The following is a 24,467-nucleotide window of genomic DNA, read 5'->3' as shown; positions in this document are numbered from 1 at the left end:
CTAACCTATCCTGGGGGGCAGCTACCTACCTAACCTATCCTGGGGGGCCAGCTACCTACCTAACCTATCCTGGGGGGCCAGCTACCTACCTAACCTATCCTGGGGGGCCAGCTACCTACCTAACCTATCCTGGGGGGCAGCTACCTACTCTAACCTATCCGGGGGGGCAGCTACCTACTCTAACCTATCCTGGGGGGCCAGCTACCTACCTAACCTATCCTGGGGGGCCAGCTACCTACCTAACCTATCCTGGGGGGCCAGCTACCTACCTAACCTATCCTGGGGGGCAGCTACCTACCTAAGCTATCCTGGGGGGGCAGCTACCTAACCTATCCTGGGGGGGCAGCTACCTAACCTATCCTGGGGGGGCAGCTACCTACTTAACCTATCCTGGGGGGCCAGCTACCTACCTAACCTATCCTGGGGGGGCCAGCTACCTACCTAACCTATCCTGGGGGGCCAGCTACCTACCTAACCTATCCTGGGGGGCAGCTACCTACTCTAACCTATCCGGGGGGGCAGCTACCTACTCTAACCTATCCTGGGGGAAAGCTACCTAATCTATCCTGGGGGGCAGCTACCTAACCTTTCCTGGGGGGCACCTACCTCATCTAACCTATACTGGGGGGCAGCTACCTAATCTAACCTATACTGGGGGGCACCTACCTATCTAACCTGGGGGCACTTAATTGTCTAACCTGTATTCGGGGCACCTAGCTAGCCTATACAGGTGGCAACTATACTGGCTACCTATATTGGAGGCACCTACCTAACTAACCTATACTGGGGGCACCTACCTATCTAACCTATGCTGGGGGCAACTATTCTGGCTACCTATATTAGAGGCACCCACCTAGCTAACCTGTACTGGCGGCGCCTGCCTATCTAACCTATACTGGTGGCAACTATACTGGCTACCTATGCTGGAGGCACCTACCTGGCTAACCTATACCGGGGGCAACTATACTGGTGTACCTATGCCTGGCTACCTATACTGGGGGGACCTATAGCTGGCTATAGGGATTCGGATATGTGTGTGCGTCGGGTGTTGCCGGGGGAGGGGGGCTGTTGTTGCCGTGGGGGGGGGGGCCCACATCCAGATTCCGCATCGGGGCCCAGAGGTTTGTAGCTACGCCACTGTCTAAAGCACACCACATAGTGGCTGGTGCAGGACACTAATAGCCTGAGAGGCGTCATAAGTATGTAAACACACCAAACAGCCATCAGACTATTAGTGGCCTGCACACACTGCCAATGATTGTTTCACCCTACCTGCACTTGTATGTGTTTTGTCAACTGTTGCTGATTGGGAATATTTTTATGGCACAACACTAGAGATGGCTCGAACCTCCGATTTTGGGTTTGCGAACCGCGAACGCGAACTTCCACAAAAGTTCGTGTTCGCACAAACCATGCAAACTGCAATAGACTTCAATGGGCAGGAACTTTGAAAAATACAAACACTGTTTCTGGCCACAAAAGTACTGGAAAAGATGTTTCAAGGGGTCTAACACCTAGAGGGGGTCAGTGACTACAAGAGGAAAACATTTTTTAAAAAACTGTAGGATAGTAGAGAGAGAAAACACAGAGAGATCCGGGAGCCCAATCTGGTGCAATATGGTTAGTGGATCTGGATGTAGCTATTAAAAGCAGTAAATATACTCACAAACGTGGGTTGCAGTAAAGGCAACCACTTGTGTCCGCAGGTGGGGAAGTACCGTCCCCACTCGGCCTTTAGGTCCTAGGTGGTCGCTGCTCCAAAAAAAACGATTTAACGGTCGACTAAAATCGGCCTAATATCCCCTACCAGGTTACACAGAAATGGTTGCCTTCATACTGGCTTCTATACTATTACAGGGCTCCACCAAAATGGCCGCCGTCATACTGGCTTCAACCAAATGGCTGCCACCGTAGGTAATATGTCCATCCTCGGCTCTCTTCCTAAAATACAGACCCATGTGATGTGATGACGTCACCTGCCCTATCAGTGCCTACTTCCGCCCTCCCCTTAGACACACCACAGTATATACAGCTCCGGGGACGCCACTCTGCATTATTGGCGCCCGGACACACGGACTCCCTGCAATACAGGTAAGCCTCTTTTGCCCCGCCACTCTTTACCCTCCGCTACTTATACTCGTACTGCTCACCCCGATGCCATCTGGGGGTTTCTTCCCCATGCCATTCCTCATTACCTGGGTTTCTCACCCTGACCCAAAAAAAAACCTGCATATGGTACTGCATATCTTACTCCCAGCACTTAATGTCTCAGTTATTGGGGAGACCTGCCGCCCCACACCCCAACATATCATTTCACCTTACACTTCCTTCCATTGTACCCACCTGGACTTCAGCTTTACCTAAGCTGTCACTATATCCTTTTACAATTCCGAATCACAAAGCATCCCCTCTATAAACCCAGGATACTTTCTTAATTAAAATACTTAATTCCCCGCCAATAGAAATCCTATGGTGGTTACAAACATAGGTACACATATGGTATCTCAATTTTTACACGTAATCTCAATAGGCAGTACATATGTGCATATCTTTATGTGTATCTTTAGATATCTATGGAAACTGTTGTTTTAACATGCATGTATATACGTGTGTGTGTGTATATATTTTACAGCATATCATTCCAGTCCCCTGTATCTTTATAGAGAGAGGGACACACTTATGTGCACACACATGTATTTGTATATATATATTTTATATGTTCCTCAATTATTTTTATATTTTTTTCTCTCTATTATATTTTTAGACCAATACTTCCCTCCACAATGTGGGGGAGGGGTTTGTGAGCTGTTTAGTATAAAAGTAATGGCTATACAGTCACTTTACAGATACTGTCGATTGCAATTATATCTAATATAGTATATACATAAAATCATGTCAAAATAGAAATAGGCATAAACAAATCTATTGTTCGGTTTCTGAGTGCTGCCAATTTGTATTTTAAGGCACTGCTATTGACCTGACGAAGCGGCTGTGACCGTGAAACGCGTTGTCATCTAGTGCACCATTAAAAGTATTCCCTTTTTGCTCACATATGGTGTTAGATGCTGGTTCTGGGGCCCCGGGCAGTGAGAGTTCCCAGGGCCCCAGGCTGGCTCATGCACCATTGTTTTTAATTAGCCTGCTTGCACAGGCGCAGTGATTAGCCACATGGCTAATTAATATTCACTGCACTGTACTGACGTCACTGGCGGGACCATGTGATGCGGAGTGTTCCGTTCACGTGGTCTCCACCAGCGCATGCGTACTATAGTGCGCATCATGGACGCATTAAAGAGCCGCTTAACGCGGCTCTTTGCTAACGTCCTCTACCACCACCACCATGCGTTGCGTTAGGTGCACGTTATGCGACCTTAACGTAGCACCTAACGCAACGTCTTAGTGTGAAAGAAGCCTAACATAGTAGAAACACCAAATTTGCAGGGTATGTAGAGAGAGGCAGTGACTACTAGAGGAAAATATTTTTTTCAAAAAGACCTTATAGTTTTTGAGAAAATGGATTTTAAAATTCTCCTTCTGACCATGGGAAAATTAAACGACTTTAGCAGTTAATAGCAAAGTCCCCTTACATAGTAGAAACCAAATTTGCAGGTTTCTGGTAGTACACACCATACAATTTTCTGAACAGAAAATCTTACAGAAAATGGTATGGTGGGTACTAGGCATTATAATGAGTGTGAACTGCAATGGAGACTAAACATGGGCTTTAAAGAGAATCTGTACTGTTAAAATCACACAAAAGTAAACATACCAGTCCGTTAGGGGACATCTCCTATTACCCTCTGTCACAATTTTGCCGCTCCTCGCCGCATTAAAAGTAGTCAAAAACAGTTTTAAAAAGTTTGTTTGTAAACAAACAAAATGAAAACCAAAACAGGAAGTAGGTTGATGTACAGTATGTCCACACATAGAAAATACATCCATACACAATTAGGCTGTATACAGCCTTCCTTTTGAATCTCAAGAGATCATTTGTGTGTTTCTTTCCCCCTGAAGCTCACTGAAGAGTTACAAGCTGATTGTTTCTTCTTGCAGACCGCTCTGCCCGGTTGTCTGTAATTCTGCAGTATGTGACTCATCAGTATGTGAACAGAGGATTTATCCAGCTTGTAAAAGATAAGAGAGCAGAGAAAAGCTGGCTAATGTAAATAACACACACACACAGGGGAGTGTGCATAGAGGGGGCATGCATAGCAGATCACACTGAAGAGTTGGCAGCCTTCCAGACACAGGACGACAAGTCCAACAGGGGAAAGATAAGCTGATTTATTACAGAGATGGTGATAGTAGAAAGTGCTGCAGTAAGCCAGAGCACATTATAATAGGTTTAGGAACCTGTAGGATGGTAGAAAACACAATGACATTTTTGTTACAGAGTCCCTTTAATACAATGCCTGCATGAGTTAGAATAACGCATTCCATTACTGTGAACAGCCCCATAGACTTGTATGGGCAGTGAGTTGACATTCAGAATTATTCTGCAACTGATGCACTGTGAACAGGGCCTCAAACTGATGTCAGAGACTGGTAGATGGTTACAAGAAGCATCTTACTGTAGTTATTTCAGCAAAAGATGGTACTGTGACACTAGCTATAAATGCCAGATTGAAATTGTACGATAAGCAAGACTGGGCAACAAAGTAGCAACTAGAACAGAGACAGACTATATGAATGTCTACCAATCTAGTCGCCACCCAGCGATGGTAGACATATCACACCAGAATAGACCAGAGTAAGAAAGCTAATTGCAAGAGAGGTGATTGCTATCAGCAACACAAGACTGAGCAAAGACAGAGCATGAACTGAGTAAGGAAGACAAAGCAAATAACCACAATCTGAACGCCAAGGAAAATAAAAAATGAACTAGCTAAACGCGGTCCTCGCACGATATGCGGAACAGAGACAAGCGTGTTAATTGTACGGCCACCGCACGTTAAGCGCAACAGTGACAAAACGTACCAACCCTGACTACTATATGAACACGGAGAATGAAAACAAACAGAAAACGTGAACGCTTGCTAATTGGTAGCCACACACCAGACAACAGCAAACGTTCGTTCCAGACAAGACAGACAGAAGGAGTAACCAGTAGCAACCGCAGCTAAGGTTATACTCCAAGGTACAGACAAGAGGGGAACGCTTGCTAATCGGTTACCTCACACCAGACAACAGCAAGCGTTCATTCCAGACAAGACAGACAGAAGGAGTAACGAGTAGCAACCGCAGCTAAGGTTATACTCCAAGATTCAGACAAGGGAGATCCACCGCCTCTAGCGCTAGGGTGAATGCGATCTAAGAGCAGGACAGAGCGATTCACTGTCAGCCACCGCTGGCGACAGTACAATCGCACAAACAAGACAAGACAGAATAGGCAGTACAAATAAAACACAAACCTGACTGCACTAATAGGAGTGCAAGGAGCACTCCCCAAGAATTAACTACACTATAATATAGAAACAAAGATGCTGAGGCTCTAAGGTAAGTTTCCCTAATCAGGAACTATGTCGAGCGAGGAATTCTGGGAGGAAGTGACATTTATACTAGAAACCTTCAAAGGAAGCAGACAAGCAGATTTGCAAGATAAGTGGATGCAAATCAGTCAGCCTTGCAAACTGACAGAAAGGCCTCTTTTCCCTGGACTGAACTATGCAACCTGCATAGGAACAAAACAGTCCAGGGAATCAAGGCCAGCAGAGCGGATTCTGACAGCTAAAGGGAAACTAAAGCAAGAGGTATATGGAGGCTGACATAATTATTTCCTTTTAAACAATACCAGTTGCCCGGCATCCTACTGATCTACAGTATTTGGCTGCAGTAATGTCTGAATCACACACCTGAAACATCATGCAGCAAATCCAGTCAGAAACACCTGATCTGCATGCTTGATCAGGGCTATCTATCTATGACTATGACTATCTATGATCTATGGCTAAAAGTTTCAGAGGCTGTGGATCAGCAGGACTGCCAGGCAACCGGTATGGTTTAAAATTAAATAAATACATTATGTCAGCCTCCATATCCCTCTCACTTCAGATTCCATGCAATCTGTTAGCTGGTAACAGTATATGTACATTTCCAGTTAAGCTGGTAGGTCCACTTAAAGTACAAAACAGAGCAGCCTTTAATACCACAAGCTTTGTGAGTGCCTATTGACTTTTAATTAAAATTTAAGCAAAACATCTTTAATCAGTTCTAACTCTAGCACGTTATTAAATATGAAATATGAGTGTTGAAGGTGACGCAGTGTATGAAATCATGGAATGACATTTCACAGTGAATGTATGACTAAGGGCTGGTGCACACCGAGCGGCTTTTTGGGCGTTTTTAGATCCGCTTGCGGCTGCGGATCTGCTTGGTCAATGTATCTCAATGGGGTGGTGCACACCAGAGCGGCAGGCGTTTTGCAGAAACGAAAAATGCCTGGGTGAGGCATTTTTTGGATTTCGGATGCGTTTCTGCCTCAATGTTAAGTATAGGAAAAACGCAAACCGCTCTGAAAAACGGCACTTCAGAGCGGTTTTGCAGGCGTTTTTGTTACAGAAGCTGTTCAGTAACAGCTTTACTGTAACAATATATGAAATCTAGTATACTGAAAACCGCAGCAGCAATCCGCAAAACGCTAGCAAAACGCCTCATAAAAATAAAAAAAAGCGTTTAAAAATCTGCTAGCGTTTTGCGGATCTGCTAGCGGGTTTTGGTGTGCACCAGCCCATAGAGATTAGTTTTTAAATGATGACCTAGTTTACAATAATGGAATTCTGATGTATTTCTTGCTTGCAGGGATGGTCTGACAAAACCCTTTATCACTTTCTACATCTTAGTGTTGCAGGTTCTGTTGTGCAACATAACGAGTGTTGAGTTCAAAAGAAGTGCAAGTTTAGTAAGCCTAATAAATTACAAATATATCACAAATGCAATATAAACCAGCAGGGGCGTAACTAGACATCACTGGGCCCCCCTGCGAAACTTTGGATGGGGCCCCCCACCCCCCTCGCTTTCTGCACAGGAAAACTGAGGACCAATGTGTTTCCCCATGCAGAGAAAAACACTTGGACTTAAAGGGACTCCGAGCTCATAAAAAAAAATGAAAGTTGTACTCACCTGGGGCTTTCTCCAGCCCAGTGCTGGTCGGGAGGTCCCACGACGGCGTCCTGGCTCTTCTCCTTCTCCCCGCTCCGGAATGGCTGACAGGCCGCAGCCCGGGCGACACTCAGCAGAGTGTCGGGCTACTCCTTCCGCATATGACGCGGATAACGTCACACGCCGGCCGCCTCGCGTCATCACGGCGGCCGGCGTGGCAGTACGGCGCATGCGCGCTTTAATCGCGCATGCGCAGTACTTTCACGCCGGCCGCCGTGATGACGCGAGGCGGCCGGCGTGTGACGTAATCCGCGTCATATGCGGAAGGAGTAGCCCGACACTCTGCTGAGTGTCGCCCGGGCTGCGGCCTGTCAGCCATTCCGGAGCGGGGAGAAGGAGAAGAGCCAGGACGCCGTCGTGGGACCTCCCGACCAGCACTGGGCTGGAGAAAGCCCCTGGTGAGTACAACTTTCATTTTTTTTATGAGCTCGGAGTCACTTTAAAGGAAACGTCAGGAAATCTATGCTGCCCCCAGATCTACTTACCTGGGGCTTCCTCCAGCCCCTTGCAGCCGACTAGTCCCTTCTTGCATCTCTGTTCCCAGTACATACATGCACACACAGCCTTATTATTTTACTACATGAGAGCACATGCTATATGGAGGAACAACAATGACATGCTGGACATAAGATATAGTATTTAATGTAACATTGGCAAAACATTCAGAATGTCACTGATTGATACTGTTATTACAAGATCTTGGACTTCATTGTGTTCAACAAGCTCTCAATGAAGCAGCAACAGTAAGACATCAATCTCCACTCCATTGCATTGTAAAAGTATTCAGAGGCCATAAAGTCATTAGCCTGTGTGATAAGAATCTAGGAATCCTTTTGCTGAACAGGGAAAGTCTACAACTTTGTGACTCCTTTGTTTGTAAGGTTGTACATCTAGTCATCAGAACTTTGCAGCAGTGAGAGACAGATGTTTTTACGAACCCCAGGGAGCAGGGACAGTGTACAAATTCCAAAGTGTCTGTGATTCCTTATCTGTATGCTGGATACATGCAGTCAATATAACAATGGTGTGAGAGCAGAATACGTTTTTTTTCTCCATGCCCTAGAAATATAAGACATCCTCTGTAAATAAGCCCAAGCACATCTTTTGTTGCAAAAATTAATATGACACTGTATTATTTTTGGATAAACACGGGTATATTGTGTGACAATGTTTTTTGCATAGTTGACGCTGCTGGTTTTTACAGGGGCGTAACAATAGACCCTGCAAGGGATGCCTCCGCAGGGGGGCCCAGAAGCCACAGGGGGCCCGTGGGGGGAAAAGTTTGAGAGACTGACAGCTAATGTCAGTCTCTCAAACTTTTCCCCCCACGGGCCCCCTGTGGCTTCTGGGCCCCCCTGCGGAGGCATCCCTTGCAGGGTCTATTGTTCCGCCCCTGTAAAAACCAGCAGCGTCAACTATGCAAAAAACATTGTCACACAATATACCCGTGTTTATCCAAAAATAATACAGTGTCATATTAATTTTTGCAACAAAAGATGTGCTTGGGCTTATTTACAGAGGATGTCTTATATTTCTATGAACGCACACATTACTGTGCTGTGTGTCCTCCTGCCTTCCCCCCTTGCCGCCTCTTCCTCTGCTGGATCCAACTCTTGGGTGCCCCTATGTCCCTCTTGTACCTTTAGTATCCTCCTGGTGTCCCCCTGTCCTCTATTCCCTGTCCTCCTGTGTTCTGTGTCTCATGTCTTTCTAGTGTCCCCCTCTGTACCCGTATCCTCCTCTATCCCTTGTCCTTCTGTGTCTACCTATGGGGGGGTGCACAGGCAGCTCCCCCAAGTGCAGCCACCACGTGGGAGAGCCATCCATAACTTTTCCCCAAAATAAAAGAAGTCTGAACAGACAAAAATAAGTAGGATGATGGGAGCTCATAGGGGCACGAGAAGGCCTAGATCAGGTTTTTGGAACTTGGCCGGTAACTACTGGAACAATCGTTTTATACGACAATAGTCAAATGGGTGACAAGGCTTTAGTATAGTGGCTGGAAGCAAGGGTGTAAATGTTATAAAGATCAAAATCTGAAGGCAATAAGTGAATCAATAGAAATCATTACCAGACTGTTAAAGAGGAGCTGTCAGCCATACTATCTCAGAAAAAAAACACATATATAAGTAGATAAATACTTGCTCTACTTACATAACAGATGTATTGCACTGTCTACGTTGTGATTTTAGTGATGTTTTCTATAGTTAAAAAAGATAAAATCCTTAGAATTTTCCATTTTGACTCTGTCCATCTTGAAGCCAATCCTGGCTCAATTTCCTCCCTTACTCTGTCTGTGTATCATTGTCCGCCCTCCTACCAGTCTTCAGACATTCCCACCCAGCTCTGCATTATAAAGTGCATTGTCTCATTGCATTGGGAGGGGGACATAGGAGGGAAAGAGGCTTGAGCCAATCAGGCTGCATTAGTTACGTCTGAGGGAAGTTTTTTTTTTCTTTTATTTGTAAAGAAGAAGAAAAAAACAGCATACACTGCAACTTCCTTTGTGCGGCAGATGTACCAAATAAGAGCCAGGGAAACTGGGGAATGATCTTTTATGTAGAAGAAAAATAAGAGTGATTTTTAACTATTGGATTGCCTGGTTAGTATCCCTATTACTTTTTTTTACCAGATAAAAATAAAGAATTGATTTTTTATTTTATGCCAGACAGTTACGGTTTAAAAAGACTGTTGCTCCTCTATCATTTTACTTGACATCTGACTAAACTGGCCTAACTGTGGTGGAGGTGACTGTGATATGGACTGTCACAGTCACTATCTCAGAGGACAATGGATTATTATCCTTTGTTTATAAAGCACTTGCAGAATAAGTATCAGGTAAAAACAGCCCTGTGATAATCACATATAATACAACAGGAGTGCATCTTCCTGTCCAAAGAGCTTACGTGGCTCTGTGTCCACTCTACTACTCTGCGGGGGATGGAAATATGGAACACATAATGTAAATGGCTCTATGTGTGGCGTAATGCTCCATAAAAATACATTGGTGTACATGAATATGGGATTTAAACATCTGAATCTAGGTCACAATGTAAATGTGCATGTGAATGTATATGCATATATCCGCACTATGTAGTAGTTTTAGGTGTTTGTTAAAAATACTGTACAATATGGCTACTTTTAAAAATAATGCAAAAAATATATGTTAGTGCTTTACAAATCAATACTACGACAATAATATTTTGTAATTTTCAATTAACAACCTACCAGGTATAAATAGAAAAAAAAAGCGCCTTTTCATACCAAACTTGGTGTGGTGAGCCTTTGCCTTTGTTTGAAGTAGCACTTTTATACAGTCCAGAATTTTCCAGGTGCATGGATTAGTACATGATTAAGGCAATAGACACACTTTGAGTACTTTTTTTTTACTATTAGCGCTTTCTTAGAGCTTTTTAAAAAACGCTCCCATTCACTTACGGTAAAATTTAGTGTGATTCTAATGTAAGTGAATGGGAGCGTTTTTTAAAATCTCTCAAAAAGGGCTGATAGTCAAAAAAGCACTCACAGTGCTGCTATAGCCTTACTGATTAACAGTTATAAAACAGGACTAATTATGAACAAAATAACATATAGGTCAAAATACAATAATTACTTATTTTGTGTGTATATGGCACTGACCTCTTCTGCAGCTCTTTACAGAGTTTTTAGTCTTGTCACCAAATGTCATCAGAGGGGCTCACTATCATAGTTACGTCTAGCATAGGCCGATTTTGGTGGCCAATTAACTTATTTGTATGTAATGCTGTTCTTTTTAGAGGTCATGAGCCAGTTGAGCATACAAATCTTGCACAATGGCAAGACTGAGCATGGCAACAAGACATAAAGTGGTCTGACTGCAATAATAAGGTCTCTCACAGGCAGAAACTCACAGGAAAACAGAGTTTTCTAGTGCTGTTGTAAAAGCTCTTCTGCTGGAGCAAAAAGTACCAGACAACACAGAGGACAAAAAATATGCAATGGTTGGCCAAGGAAGCAGATGAAACATGCATCATTCTGACTTCCCTTTGCAATTGTAAGATGTCCACTGACACCACTGGCTCTAACTTGGTAAAACCTAGAGTGACCCTGGTACATCCATATGAAATCTGTGGAAGTCTGTCAGGAGTGGTCATCATGGAAGACTTGTAGCTAAAAAGCCATAACTTCAATGTGGAAGCGGAGCCAAGTGACTTGTCTATGTATGTAAATGTAAATGTTGATGTTCAGAAAATTTACAGCATATACTCTGGAGTGATGAGTCCAAATCTGAAATTCTTGCCCTTAGTCTAGCCCTGCCCTTTCTTGCTCCTCTGACACCTATGCTGTCCCAGCCATGCCTTTTCCTGCCTTTGCAATGCCCCTCCCAGTTCCCAAATTATATTATTGCCTGACCATTGCAATAGAAATGGTCACTGAGATGCAACTAATACCCATTAACATGCAAATTGTATGCAGCCTAGTATTGGGCTAATGCAATGCACTTCCTGTTGATTTTGATTGGCCAAATTCCAAGTAGCATACAGTTTGCATGACATCTGTACATAAGCCAGAATAATTTGCATCTCATTGACCAAGTCTACTCTCCACCAGTGGCATTCTAAGCGGGGAGTGTGGGGGGCACGCACCAAGTGGCACCATGGAAGGGGCGTGGAAAGAGTTTGGGAGTCTGGGGATGCAGGCTGACATCATTACTCCCTCCCTCTCCAATGGCGCCCCCCCCCCTTGTGTCCTCCTGCAGAGTAGAGGTCAGCGGTGCGGCTTGTGAGAGAATCACCTGAGCCCAATGCGTCCATACTCCTCAGCAGCTGTCCACCTGCGATATCACATAGAGGTACCATTAGACCACTGGGGGTGTTATATGGGGTGTTCCACTATTGCTCCATCCCGTCAACCCCTCTCCCTCAAAAAAATTGTTTAATCAGCCCCGGGCGCGAAATACCCTAGGTACACCACCAGACAGGCAAGCAGATGCCACTGCAGAGACAATATAATGATCTCTTCTGCTCGGTAAATCAGGCCCAATATCACATTTTTATCCTTTGTCTCTCGCTCTCATAACATTTTTAATGCATGATACTTCTCTGAAAAGTTTTTATTGACAACCCGTGAAAGTAAGCGGAATACATATTTTAGTGTTCTGCATATTCGTTGTCTGTTAAAAAGTAAAGTAACGCAAAGAAAACAGAAAGTAGAAGCCCTCATAATGAGGATGTGCACGGCGCCTCTCACCTCCAGCAATTATCTGCTGCCATAATGCCACTGTAGCCGTAGGTTGTTCAGATTCTTCTCCCTGACATAATAAAGCATGTCGAGGCTGGGAGATGTATTTCTAAGATGATTAGCTTCGGCTGTATCACATATATTGACAACTAGAGGGATCTGTGATGTGTTACAAAGCTTTCTGACAGGAAGAGAGGTGAAACAGAGTTGAAATCTAGATCTGTTCTGCTGAGTGAGTTTATCAGAGCAATTAGTGACTGGGAAGTCAGGTAATAAGGCTTCGGGAGTTCATGGAAAGTTTACAAGCTTCAGAAGATTTATCATTTATGATGAGACAATCTGGAATTCTTTCTACTTTGTGTGGCTAGTATTTCCAGCTGACTGTAGCGGTTATGTTTAATTTACATATCTTTATCTAATTTCTTTTGATAAAACTTTGATGAAAAGCCGAGATGCCCCTGCACTAAATGTGAAGTAAATTCTTATAAGGCCCTGCTTCTTCTGACAAGCAGGCGAGGTGTCATAGTAGAACCATGCGCCTTCTATAGAGGAGACATCAAAACAAATAAATAGTAATGCAAAAAAATCTGAAGAGGATCTGGAATAATTTATGAGGATCTGGATACTTCAGAGGATGACTTCCTTCTGTTCTACGAAAGAAAAAAAATATATGCCATATGACTTATTGATTACTCCTGTGGTTGGCGATGTACTATAAGGGCTACAATCACTGCTAATGAAACCCCCCACAGAGATATGGATTAATTAGTCTTCTGAGGCCGCACCACACAGACTTTTTTTTTTCTTCTTTTTGCAACCGAATCTGTTATTTGAGTCACTAAGGTCAACCCATTATAAAGTTTCAAGCTTATTATGAGCTGTCGAGGTGAATGTGAAGGCTGTAGTCGGGGTATTTCTGAATCTCACACAATCTTACAAGTTTAAAGCCTAACTTTATTCTTAAAGTAGAATCTTAACAAATTTCTTATTCATCTTTTTTTTTTTTTTTTTTTTTTGTATAAAAAAAAAATGTACGTTTTTTTTTTTTGTATAAAAAAAAAATGTACGTTTTTTTAATTATTATTACTTTATATTATGTGTTCACATTGTAAATAGTTTTCCTCATGTTCTGTCCCCAAAGACAGTACAGGAAGTGAAGAAATATCTACAAAAGACACAACCAGCAATACAATCTGAAGATGCTAGATTTTTATTGCTTAAAATTATCATTTATGATAGTTATGGGTAACCAACTGGCATAACTAATAATTTCCACCAAATTGGCAACCTTCTCTTCGAAGATAATCCAAATTTAAAAATCCTTTGTCAACTGCAATTTACTTTTTGGCTTGAATTGCAAAGGCAGCTCTCCACTCATCACCTGCCCTACTCCCCTCATCCGCTCTCCACTGGTTATTCTCTCTACACTCATCTGCTCGCCACTCATTATCCGCTATACGTTCATCATCTGCTTTCCACTCATTATCCGCTATACGTTCATCATCTGCTTTCCACTCATTATCCGCTATACGTTCATCATCTGCTTTCCACTCATTATCCGCTATACTCTCGTCATCTGCTCTCCTCTCTTTGTCCGCTATTCACTCTCCATGGCACAAAAAGGGCTGCTTGGCAGAGATCTAAACAACACATCTGTACACTGTTCAGGGTTTTATTCACATTAAATCATTTGCTGTCAGTTATAACGGAATGGATAGCTTACTTGCAGTCCAGTGTCCAGGTTTCCCTATCGGTCAGTTCACATTAGTGTATATGCATTTTAACTGAAGTTTTTTTTCACAATGCACTGCTATGGAACAACTGATCAGTTAAAATGAATCTGTTTTTCAATGTTCAGTGAAATTGGCCCAAAGGGTCACCCAAAGCACTCCTGGAAGACTGTTTCAGATGACAATAATTCAGTGTTAGTGTGAAGTTAAACTAAGGTAGAATTTAATTTGTGTGTATCCTACTAAATAGTAAGTACAAGCATTTCTCTTTCCAGCCAAGGCATAGAGATAAGTAGTAGCTTTTTTATGTATGTATTGCTTGATTTTGACATATAAACCCACCCTCCCTGTTAGGCTATGCTATGGTGCCTTCTCTCTCAGAGCACCCAGGAGGATCATGTGATCACTCCACAGCAATTCAGCTTGTCAGCAGTAAAGATGTTGGCACCTCTGAACAGACGGCTTCAAGGCTCATAGGGGCCCTGAGCAACAATAACAAAGCACGCCCAACCTCTGTATTCCGCTCAATTCAGGTTCCCTTGAGTCTGATATACCGCAGAGCTGCAGGGTCGTGCCAGGCTATAGCTGTGCGTGACAAAGAAAGATGTGCAATCTTGCACTAATCAACCAAGGCGTGAAGGGGTATGAAATGCAAACACTAGCAGCTCCTCAGTCCCGGCTGTGGGATAACTGTAGTGGTGAAAAGAGAAACAAGGAGGAGCGCTCCCTAGTGCATTAAAGTTATTTAATTTTAAACACGCAAGGTATTAAAAACACTTACTAAAAAGCATTGAAAAACAAGCATATCTTGGGCTGAAACCCAATCAGATAACCATGGGTGGCAACCTTCACCTCCTCTGTGGCCTGCAGTAGATGGGTGTCCCAGATGGTGGCGGACAATGAAGTCACTGCACACGGAAACCATAGGGGAGGCTCCTATTGTCCGCCACCATCTGGGACACCCATCCACTGCAGGCCACAGAGGAGGTGAAGGTTGCCACCCATGGTTATCTGATTGGGTTTCAGCCCAAGATATGCTTGTTTTTCAATGCTTTTTAGTAAGTGATTTTAATACCTTGCGTGTTTAAAATTAAATAACTTTAATGCACTACAAAGCGCTGTTCCTTGTTTCTCTTTTCACTTATAGCTGTGCCTGCCCTACTGTTCTACCATCTACAAAAGGGACATATATGGCAGCAGATAAACAATGGATGCAGACTTACTTGAAGGCTGCTCAATGTCCACTTCTTGGGTGCAGTCTAAGTCCAACACCAGCTATATATACACAACAACAGGGGGGTTGCTGAGCTGGGCTCCCACACCAGGTATGACATCTGGTCCACCAGTGCACAATCCCTCCGTGGGTCACCACTCCACCGAAATGTATACAATAATGTAAATGAAGGAGGCACTCAATTGGCGTTTAAACTTGCGTTTATCGATTCAGTAGTGTTTGCTACTGAATCGATAAACGCAAGTTTAAACGCCAATTGAGTGCCTCCTTCATTTACATTACCAGCTATATATACACAGCTGCTGCAGAATCTGCACAGTACTGCACTCTGTTGGAAAACTGGGAAACACTTGGCAGGGTTCTCACACTAGTTTAAAACTCGTGAACTTGTGTGGCTGGAGTACAATGGGTATAGCAACTGATCACAAAAAAAAGAACCAGTTCAGAATGAGTCTGCAAAAATCACTTGTCATTAAATTTTAACAGAAAACAAAGCAATTGGTTTTCATTGTTTGGGTAGATGTGTTATGCAAAAGTGGAGGGAAAGAGATGGGAGCTTGGATGAGGAGGGAAAGAGCTTTGACTTCAACTAATCAAACAAACACAATGCAGCTTATCCACTGGAGCTTTCCCAAGACTGTCTCACCTCCTTATTGTAGGTTCCTTTTAAATATCCTGAGCCGCCCTTTGCCAGGACAGCAGGGTTGGATTTGTACTTTCCAGTGCCCAAGGCCAGGTGTTACCAACCATTGTCAACCCCCCCCCCCCCCCACACACCATTTTGTCCAACACCATTCTGTCCAACACCCTGACTAACAATCACTGGTTTGAATGAGTTACTTTCCATTGTGCTGCTCTGCTCTCCATTTAACAAAGCTTGTCGGTGTGCAGGAAATGAGTCAGGAATTAGAGTCAGAAGAAGGCGTAGTAGCAGAAAGCGTATTATTTTTCTTATAAGTTAGCTAGTAAATGGTGTTATCCTGATTAAAAACTTTCTTCTTTCACTGATGGCTAACAATGGCACAATGCTCTACTGCTACAGTAAGATCCTGAACTACATACGCTGGTACAGATGTAGTGTCAGCGCAGGTGTCCTTTAAAGAGGAGCGGTCAGCAATACAATCTCAGAAAAAAACACACATATATAGGTAGATAAATACTTGCTCTACTTACATAACATTTAGTGCACTGTTAACATTTTGATTTTAGTGATTTTTCTATAGTAAAAAAAAAAAAAAAAAGTGCCATTTTGACTCTGTCTATCTTGAAGCCAATCCTGACATCATTTCCTCTCTTACTCTTTCAGTGTATCATAGCCCACCATCCTCCCAGTCTTCAGACACTCCCGCCCAGCTCTGCAATAGAAAGTGCATTGTCACTGTGTGACTCTGCAGTTACTCAGCATGAGAAATATTGGCCAATCAGAGAGGAACAGAGGTGTGGGAGGGGAAAACAGGAGGGAAAGAGGCTTTAGCCAATCAGGCTGCATTAGTGAAGTCTCAGGGCATAGTAAAGAAGAAAAAAAGAAAACTGAGCATGCCTGCAACTTCCTTTGTGTGGCAGATGTACCAAATAAGAGCCAGGGAAACTGGGGAATGATCTTTTATGGACAAGAAAAGTAAGAGTGATTTTTAACTTTTGGATTGCCTGGTTAGCATCCTTATTACTTGTTTATCAGATAAAAATAGCAATTTAGCACTTAAAACAATGGAAGGACTGATCTTATAATGAGTCAGGAAAGAGTTAAATGAAACAGAGATCACTGCTGCCATAAACATCACTGGTATATACTATGTATATTCATAAGACAACCTATTCTTAATAAGTCAAATTACCATGTGATTAATATTTGTCATGAGCCTAATAAAAGGGCTTCCTGGAGCTCCTGGGGCCAGAGCCCATACTCGCAAGCTGTCGGTGTGAGACTCTCCTTTATGCATGCATAACTGGTTTTGATTCCAGGTAATACCAGAGGCGTACATCCTGGAGATATTTCTCCCCTTGTCAACACTAGCAAGAAAAAAAAAAGAAGAGTCATAAATGTAGATTTAGATAAAGTCATTAACAGTTGTGTGGTCAGTCTGACAGCTGTAGGAGAGGGGGAAGGAAACAAACAGAGCTGTTAGTCTGTCTGTTAATGTGTGCATTATAACTCACTGAACTCAGTGCTGTCTGCTCTGTACTGTAAACCCCTGTCACTTCTCACACAGCAACGTGTATGTCCATCATACAGAGGATGGGATTATTAGGTAACAGCAGCTGCTGACTGTCATAACACACAGCATCACCTTCAGAAATTTGTCTTGGCAAACTTACTAACTCCCCACACACACACACTCATTCCCCTAAAAAAAAAAAAAAAAGAAAGCAGCATTTCCCTGTAAAAGAAACATGATGTCAGTGCTATATAAATACATAATAATATAAATAATATTAGACCATGGAAGGGATTAGCTTGTGAGCTCCTTTGAGGACTGTCAGTGACAGGACTATGTACTCTGCAATGTGCTACAGAAGATGACCGTGCTATATAAATAAATAATTATATTGTAGGACATGAAACTATTGCTATGCTATAAAATACTTATAATTAGGGTGACACACTAATGGGAACCTTTTAGAGAGGGAGATAGCAAGCAGAAGGAAGGAAAGATAAAATAACGAGTGGGGAGTGGAGAACAACAGAAGTAAGGAAGTTTCTATGAATAAATATTAATATTATATATAAACCTTTTGGTTGCTGCATTTGGTCCTCAAATACATTTTACAAATTCTCCATATGCTCATCTAAGTTTCATAAACGAGCTGTTATTGTACATGTACACTAAGGCCCCGTTCACACTTGCGGTTTTGCAAAAACCGCACCGGATGTCCGGACCGCACCGGATCCGGATCGGACCTGAACCGTACGGTTCCTGTCCGGATCCGGTCCGGATCCGGTCCGGTTGCATACGGTTTCCGTGTGGTATGAACACGGTTGTGGTCCGGATCCGGATTCTTAAAGAGATAACAACCGGTATAAATACCTGGGGTTCTGGGAGGTCAGCAGAAGCTCTGGGGTCATTGTTGGAGACAGCTGGACGTGTGGAGACCATCCTTGGATACAGAGACAGCAGTTGGGACCATGGATCCAGTCATTTTTTACGCTTATTACCTGGGAATTCTCTCCTTCCTGTTGTTTACCTACTACTATGTGGGGAGAAGGCGTGCTCCTCGCAGGAGATGGTGGGTGCACCCTCTACTAGCCAGGAGGCAGAGGAAGGGAGAGTTCCAGGCCCTCTACCGGGACCTCAGACGACACCCACAGAAGTTCTACAGCTACACTCGGATGTCTATTCCCCTGTAAGTGTATAGGCCTAAATACACCAACCCCCACCATTCCTAAACACCCCACCCTCACCCCCACAACACCTCATCCCTGTATACCTAGCTAAACACACCACCCTGACCCCCACACCCCTGTATACCTAGCTATACACTACACCCCCACCCTCCACAACACTCCCAAACCTCTGTAAACACACCTCCCCCATCCTCCACCCAACACCTTGTCCCACAACATACTTTACAGCTTCTTCCTTTACATCTCCTGACAGGTTTGATACCCTTTTGGAGATGGTGAAGGATGACCTTAGGAAGAAGGATACCACGTTCAGGAGAGCAGTCACACCACAAGAACAACTACTCATCACACTGAGGTATGTAAAAACAAATTTTTTTATTGCAAAAACAACCACTTTCCAACATGGAAACATTCTTCCAACATGGAAGACAAAAAATTAACATATCTATGGTATAGCCCGGTCAGTTTTAAGGAACACCAACCACCAACTTTGTGCTGGAAGAGTTGTAGGGCATAGCTGCCCAAGTGTCTTTCGGGGACACCAGGCCCTAAAATTGAAGTGCTTCAAAAACCTAACCACTGGCACATGACCCTCTGAGCCATGGATGAAGGACACAGGGCAGTGAAAAGGCTAGGCCTCTCACCGACCAGTCAAGGTGTCCTTCATCCATGGCTCCAAGGGTCTTGTGCAAGTGGTTAGGAACAAGAACAAAGTGAGGAGCAAGAGGAACCGATGGCAGAGGTGCATGACTACAGGTGCAGTGCAACAGGCACAAGGTTGTGACCCAGGTAGTGTCTTTCGGGGACACCAGGCCCTAAAATTGAAGTGCTTCAAAAACCTAACCACTGGCACATGACCCTCTGAGCCATGGATGAAGGACACAGGGCAGTGAAAAGGCTAGGCCTCTCACCGACCAGTCAAGGTGTCCTTCATCCATGGCTCCAAGGGTCTTGTGCAAGTGGTTAGGAACAAGAACAAAGTGAGGAGCAAGAGGAACCGATGGCAGAGGTGCATGACTACAGGTGCAGTGCAACAGGCACAAGGTTGTGACCCAGGTAGTGTCTTTCGGGGACACCAGGCCCTAAAATTGAAGTGCTTCAAAAACCTAACCACTGGCACATGACCCTCTGAGCCATGGATGAAGGACACAGGGCAGTGAAAAGGCTAGGCCTCTCACCGACCAGTCAAGGTGTCCTTCATCCATGGCTCCAAGGGTCTTGTGCAAGTGGTTAGGAACAAGAACAAAGTGAGGAGCAAGAGGAACCGATGGCAGAGGTGCATGACTACAGGTGCAGTGCAACAGGCACAAGGTTGTGACCCAGGTAGTGTCTTTCGGGGACACCAGGCCCTAAAATTGAAGTGCTTCAAAAACCTAACCACTGGCACATGACCCTCTGAGCCATGGATGAAGGACACAGGGCAGTGAAAAGGCTAGGCCTCTCACCGACCAGTCAAGGTGTCCTTCATCCATGGCTCCAAGGGTCTTGTGCAAGTGGTTAGGAACAAGAACAAAGTGAGGAGCAAGAGGAACCGATGGCAGAGGTGCATGACTACAGGTGCAGTGCAACAGGCACAAGGTTGTGACCCAGGTAGTGTCTTTCGGGGACACCAGGCCCTAAAATTGAAGTGCTTCAAAAACCTAACCACTGGCACATGACCCTCTGAGCCATGGATGAAGGACACAGGGCAGTGAAAAGGCTAGGCCTCTCACCGACCAGTCAAGGTGTCCTTCATCCATGGCTCCAAGGGTCTTGTGCAAGTGGTTAGGAACAAGAACAAAGTGAGGAGCAAGAGGAACCGATGGCAGAGGTGCATGACTACAGGTGCAGTGCAACAGGCACAAGGTTGTGACCCAGGTAGTGTCTTTCGGGGACACCAGGCCCTAAAATTGAAGTGCTTCAAAAACCTAACCACTGGCACATGACCCTCTGAGCCATGGATGAAGGACACAGGGCAGTGAAAAGGCTAGGCCTCTCACCGACCAGTCAAGGTGTCCTTCATCCATGGCTCCAAGGGTCTTGTGCAAGTGGTTAGGAACAAGAACAAAGTGAGGAGCAAGAGGAACCGATGGCAGAGGTGCATGACTACAGGTGCAGTGCAACAGGCACAAGGTTGTGACCCAGGTAGTGTCTTTCGGGGACACTAGGCCCTAAAATTGAAGTGCTTCAAAAACCTAACCACTGGCACAGGACCCTCTGAGCCATGGATGAAGGACACAGGGCAGTGAAAAGGCTAGGCCTCTCACCGACCAGTGAAGGTGTCCTTCACCCATGGCTCCAAGGGTCTTGTGCAAGTGATTAGGATCAACAAAGTAAGGAACAAGAGGAATCAAAGGCACAGGTGCAGGACTACAGGTGCTGTGCAACAGGCACAAGGTTGTGACCCAGGTAGTGTCTTTCGGGGACACCAGGCCCTAAATTATTAGTGCTTCTAAAACCTAACGACTGGCACAGGACCCTCTGAGCCATGGATGAAGGACACAGGTCAGTGAAAAGGCTAGGCCTCTCACCGACCAGTGAAGGTGTCCTTCACCCATGGCTCCAAGGGTCTTGTGCAAGTGATTAGGATCAACAAAGTAAGGAACAAGAGGAATCAAAGGCACAGGTGCAGGACTACAGGTGCTGTGCAACAGGCACAAGGTTGTGACCCAGGTAGTGTCTTTCGGGGACACCAGGCCCTAAAGTTCAAGTCCAGCAAAACCAAAAGTTAAAAAGCCCTGTGATGGTATCCTTCCTCCGAGGATCGGAGGTATTCAGAGGAGCATGTCCAGGAACAATTTGACTTTTTTTTTCAAATTGTATCGGCACCACTACTAGAAAAGGTGGGAGTTGCTGCCTGGAAATCTGGACTCTCTTGGGTGCTGGTCGTGGATGAGCTGGACCCTGACAGCGGTGGCCCATATTGACTGCCTCTGTAGCCGGTGTACATCTGTGATGATTGCCAGGTGGGCACCGCTGTTGGTTGTGGGGGTCTAAAAATTGGTGGTTGCAATAATGGCGTGTCCATGTGCTGTTTAATCACCTCCAGCAAATTGGAATGGCACGCCATCAGGTTTTGTGAAGGCACCTTTTCTAGATATGGTATTAGAGACATCACAGTGTGAAAACACGGGTGTGCCTGCAATTTCAGTAGTTCCTTGCTTTGTTGATGCATTTGCTGCATCATGTTCTGCAGCTGGCCCACCGACTGATGATGCTGCGCACGCAGTTGGTCGATTTCTCCTCTGTGCATCTCATGCATCATTTTAAGCTCGTCCCTGTAGTGCCCATGTACAGCGTCGAGCTCACATTGCAGTGTAGTGATGTGGGACTTGTACTGCTCCATGATATGGCCCCTGTCCTCATCTTGCAACTGCCGGGTTATGAGAGTTTGGTGGCTCTGAAGAATCCCGAGAAGTCCGGAGACAGCCCCGGACATCTCGGACTCTGTCTCTCTCCTTGTTGGGGGGAGGGTACCTCGACGCCTCACTGGTGTGGTGGTCCTCACTGGTGGTGTGGCAGCATCTTCCCGTCCTCTGGCCTGTGTCGGGGTTGCCCTGCGCGCTGGTTGTGCTGCAGTCTCTCGGTGCTCCTCACTTTGTTCTTGTTCCCCTGGAGCTTCCATAGCGGTCGATTGTGGAGGTTCAGCTTCTTCCACACTCGGTCCTGCAACCTCAACATCCAAGCTCTCTTCTGCCAAGTCATCATCAAAGGACGGAGTTGTGATTAAGGACTCCCTCCTCCTACTCCTCGCCTCGGGGCAATAGGTTACATCGGCGACGTCATCATCCACCAAGCTCTCCTCACTGCTGAACCGTGCCTCCTGGGTCGGTTCCTCTTGCTCCAAATTGTCTTCAGTCCTGTAGATAAAAAAAATATTTATTGGTGTGCCAAACAGCATGTGGCGTCAATTCACAGAGCTAGCAAACACTAGCAATCACTTTATCACCCGTTTCTACCCAACATTTGATAAAGCTTGTGAGAAAAGTTCGCTAGCCATGGGAATTGAGGCCATAGCAATACATGGCCGAAGTCATGGTAAATGAGCTCTCAGTTCCTGCCCACAGTAGTGGTACTTACAGTCTAGGTTCCAGGCTTGCATTGATGAAAGACAATTGCTTGGCAAATTGGTAGTCTTTTTGGCGCCTTCCCCCGCCACTGCCACTTCGTTCGGCAAGTTTTTTCTTCCGTAGCCATTTCACATATGCATCCCGTATATTGCGCCACCTTGTCTTGTACCTTTCTCCTGTAACGACATGAAAAATTGATTTCGATTATTTCTCTTGTAGGTACATCGCAACTGGACAAACATATACATCGCTACATGTCACATTTCGTATTGGGAAGAGCACGGTGGCAGGCATCGTCGTGAGGACTTCGAGGATCCTTTGGACGCGACTGAGGGCCAGATACATGCCTGTGCCGGACACCACGAAATGGGAGGAGATCGCCCAGGGCTTCTGGACCGAGTGCAAGTTTCCTAATTGTGTTGGCGCACTGGATGGGAAACACATCCGGCTTCAGAAACCCGTGGGGAGTGGCAGCCATTATTTCAACTATAAAAAATACTTCAGCATTGTTCTAATGGCAGTGGCAGATGCGGACTACAAGTTTGTGTACGTGGACGTGGGGTCGTACGGTAGTTCCAATGACTCTGGAATTTTCCAGCGTACGACCCTTTGCCGGCTGATGGAGGAAGGCAGACTGCGTCTCCCCCGTGACAGACCCTGGCCTGGGACAAGGGCACCGGCCTACCCCTATGTGTTTGTGGGGGACGAGGCCTTCGCCCTGTCCGACCATGTAATGCGTCCGTACCCAGACAGGGGACTTGATGCCAGCCAGCTACACTTCAATGCTCGGTTGAGCCGTGCAAGGAGAATGGTGGAGTGCACATTTGGGATCCTGGTGTCAAAGTGGAGGGTGTTCCACACGCCCATGCTGCTGAAACCGGGCAACGCAGTTGTCGTGGTGAAGGCAGCATGCATCCTCCACAACTTTGTGCGGCAGGAGGAAAGAGAGACTCCGGAACCCCCGAATGTGCTTCCACTAATGCCCCTGCGGAGGTATGCAACCAGGCCAAGGGTAGTGTCACTGCGGAACAGGGACCAACTGAGACTTTATTTTACCACACCACCTGGACGAGGGTGAATGTTTGGTTTTTAATATGTTTTGTTGAAATGTGTTTATTTTGGAGTTTCAAGTTTGAGTGAATTTAAATGTATTAATTTTTTACAATAAATTGATGTATAATAATTGGTCATTGTGTATGTTATATGTGCACAGGTGGGGTACATCGCAGGTGGGTGGGATACATCACAGGTGGGTGGGATACAGCACAGGTGGGTGGGATACAGCACAGGTGGGGTACAGGTGGGTGGGATACATCACAGGTGGGGTAGAGGTGGGTGGGATACATCACAGGTGGGGTACTGGTGGGTGGGATACATCACAGGTGGGGTAGAGGTGGGTGGGATACATCACAGGTGGGGTAGAGGTGGGTGGGATACATCACAGGTGGGGTAGAGGTGGGTGGGATACATCACAGGTGGGGTACAGGTGGGTGTGATACAGCACAGGTGGGGTAGAGGTGGGTGGGATACATCACAGGTGGGGTACTGGTGGGTGGGATACATCACAGGTGGGGTAGAGGTGGGTGGGATACATCACAGGTGGGGTAGAGGTGGGTGGGATACATCACAGGTGGGGTACAGGTGGGTGTGATACAGCACAGGTGGGGTACAGGTGGGTGGGATACATCACAGGTGGGGTAGAGGTGGGTGGGATACATCACAGGTGGGGTAGA

This window comes from Hyperolius riggenbachi, chromosome 1, assembly GCF_040937935.1.
Source record: "Hyperolius riggenbachi isolate aHypRig1 chromosome 1, aHypRig1.pri, whole genome shotgun sequence".
NCBI lineage: Eukaryota > Metazoa > Chordata > Amphibia > Anura > Hyperoliidae > Hyperolius > Hyperolius riggenbachi.
This window is presented reverse-complemented; position numbering follows the sequence as displayed.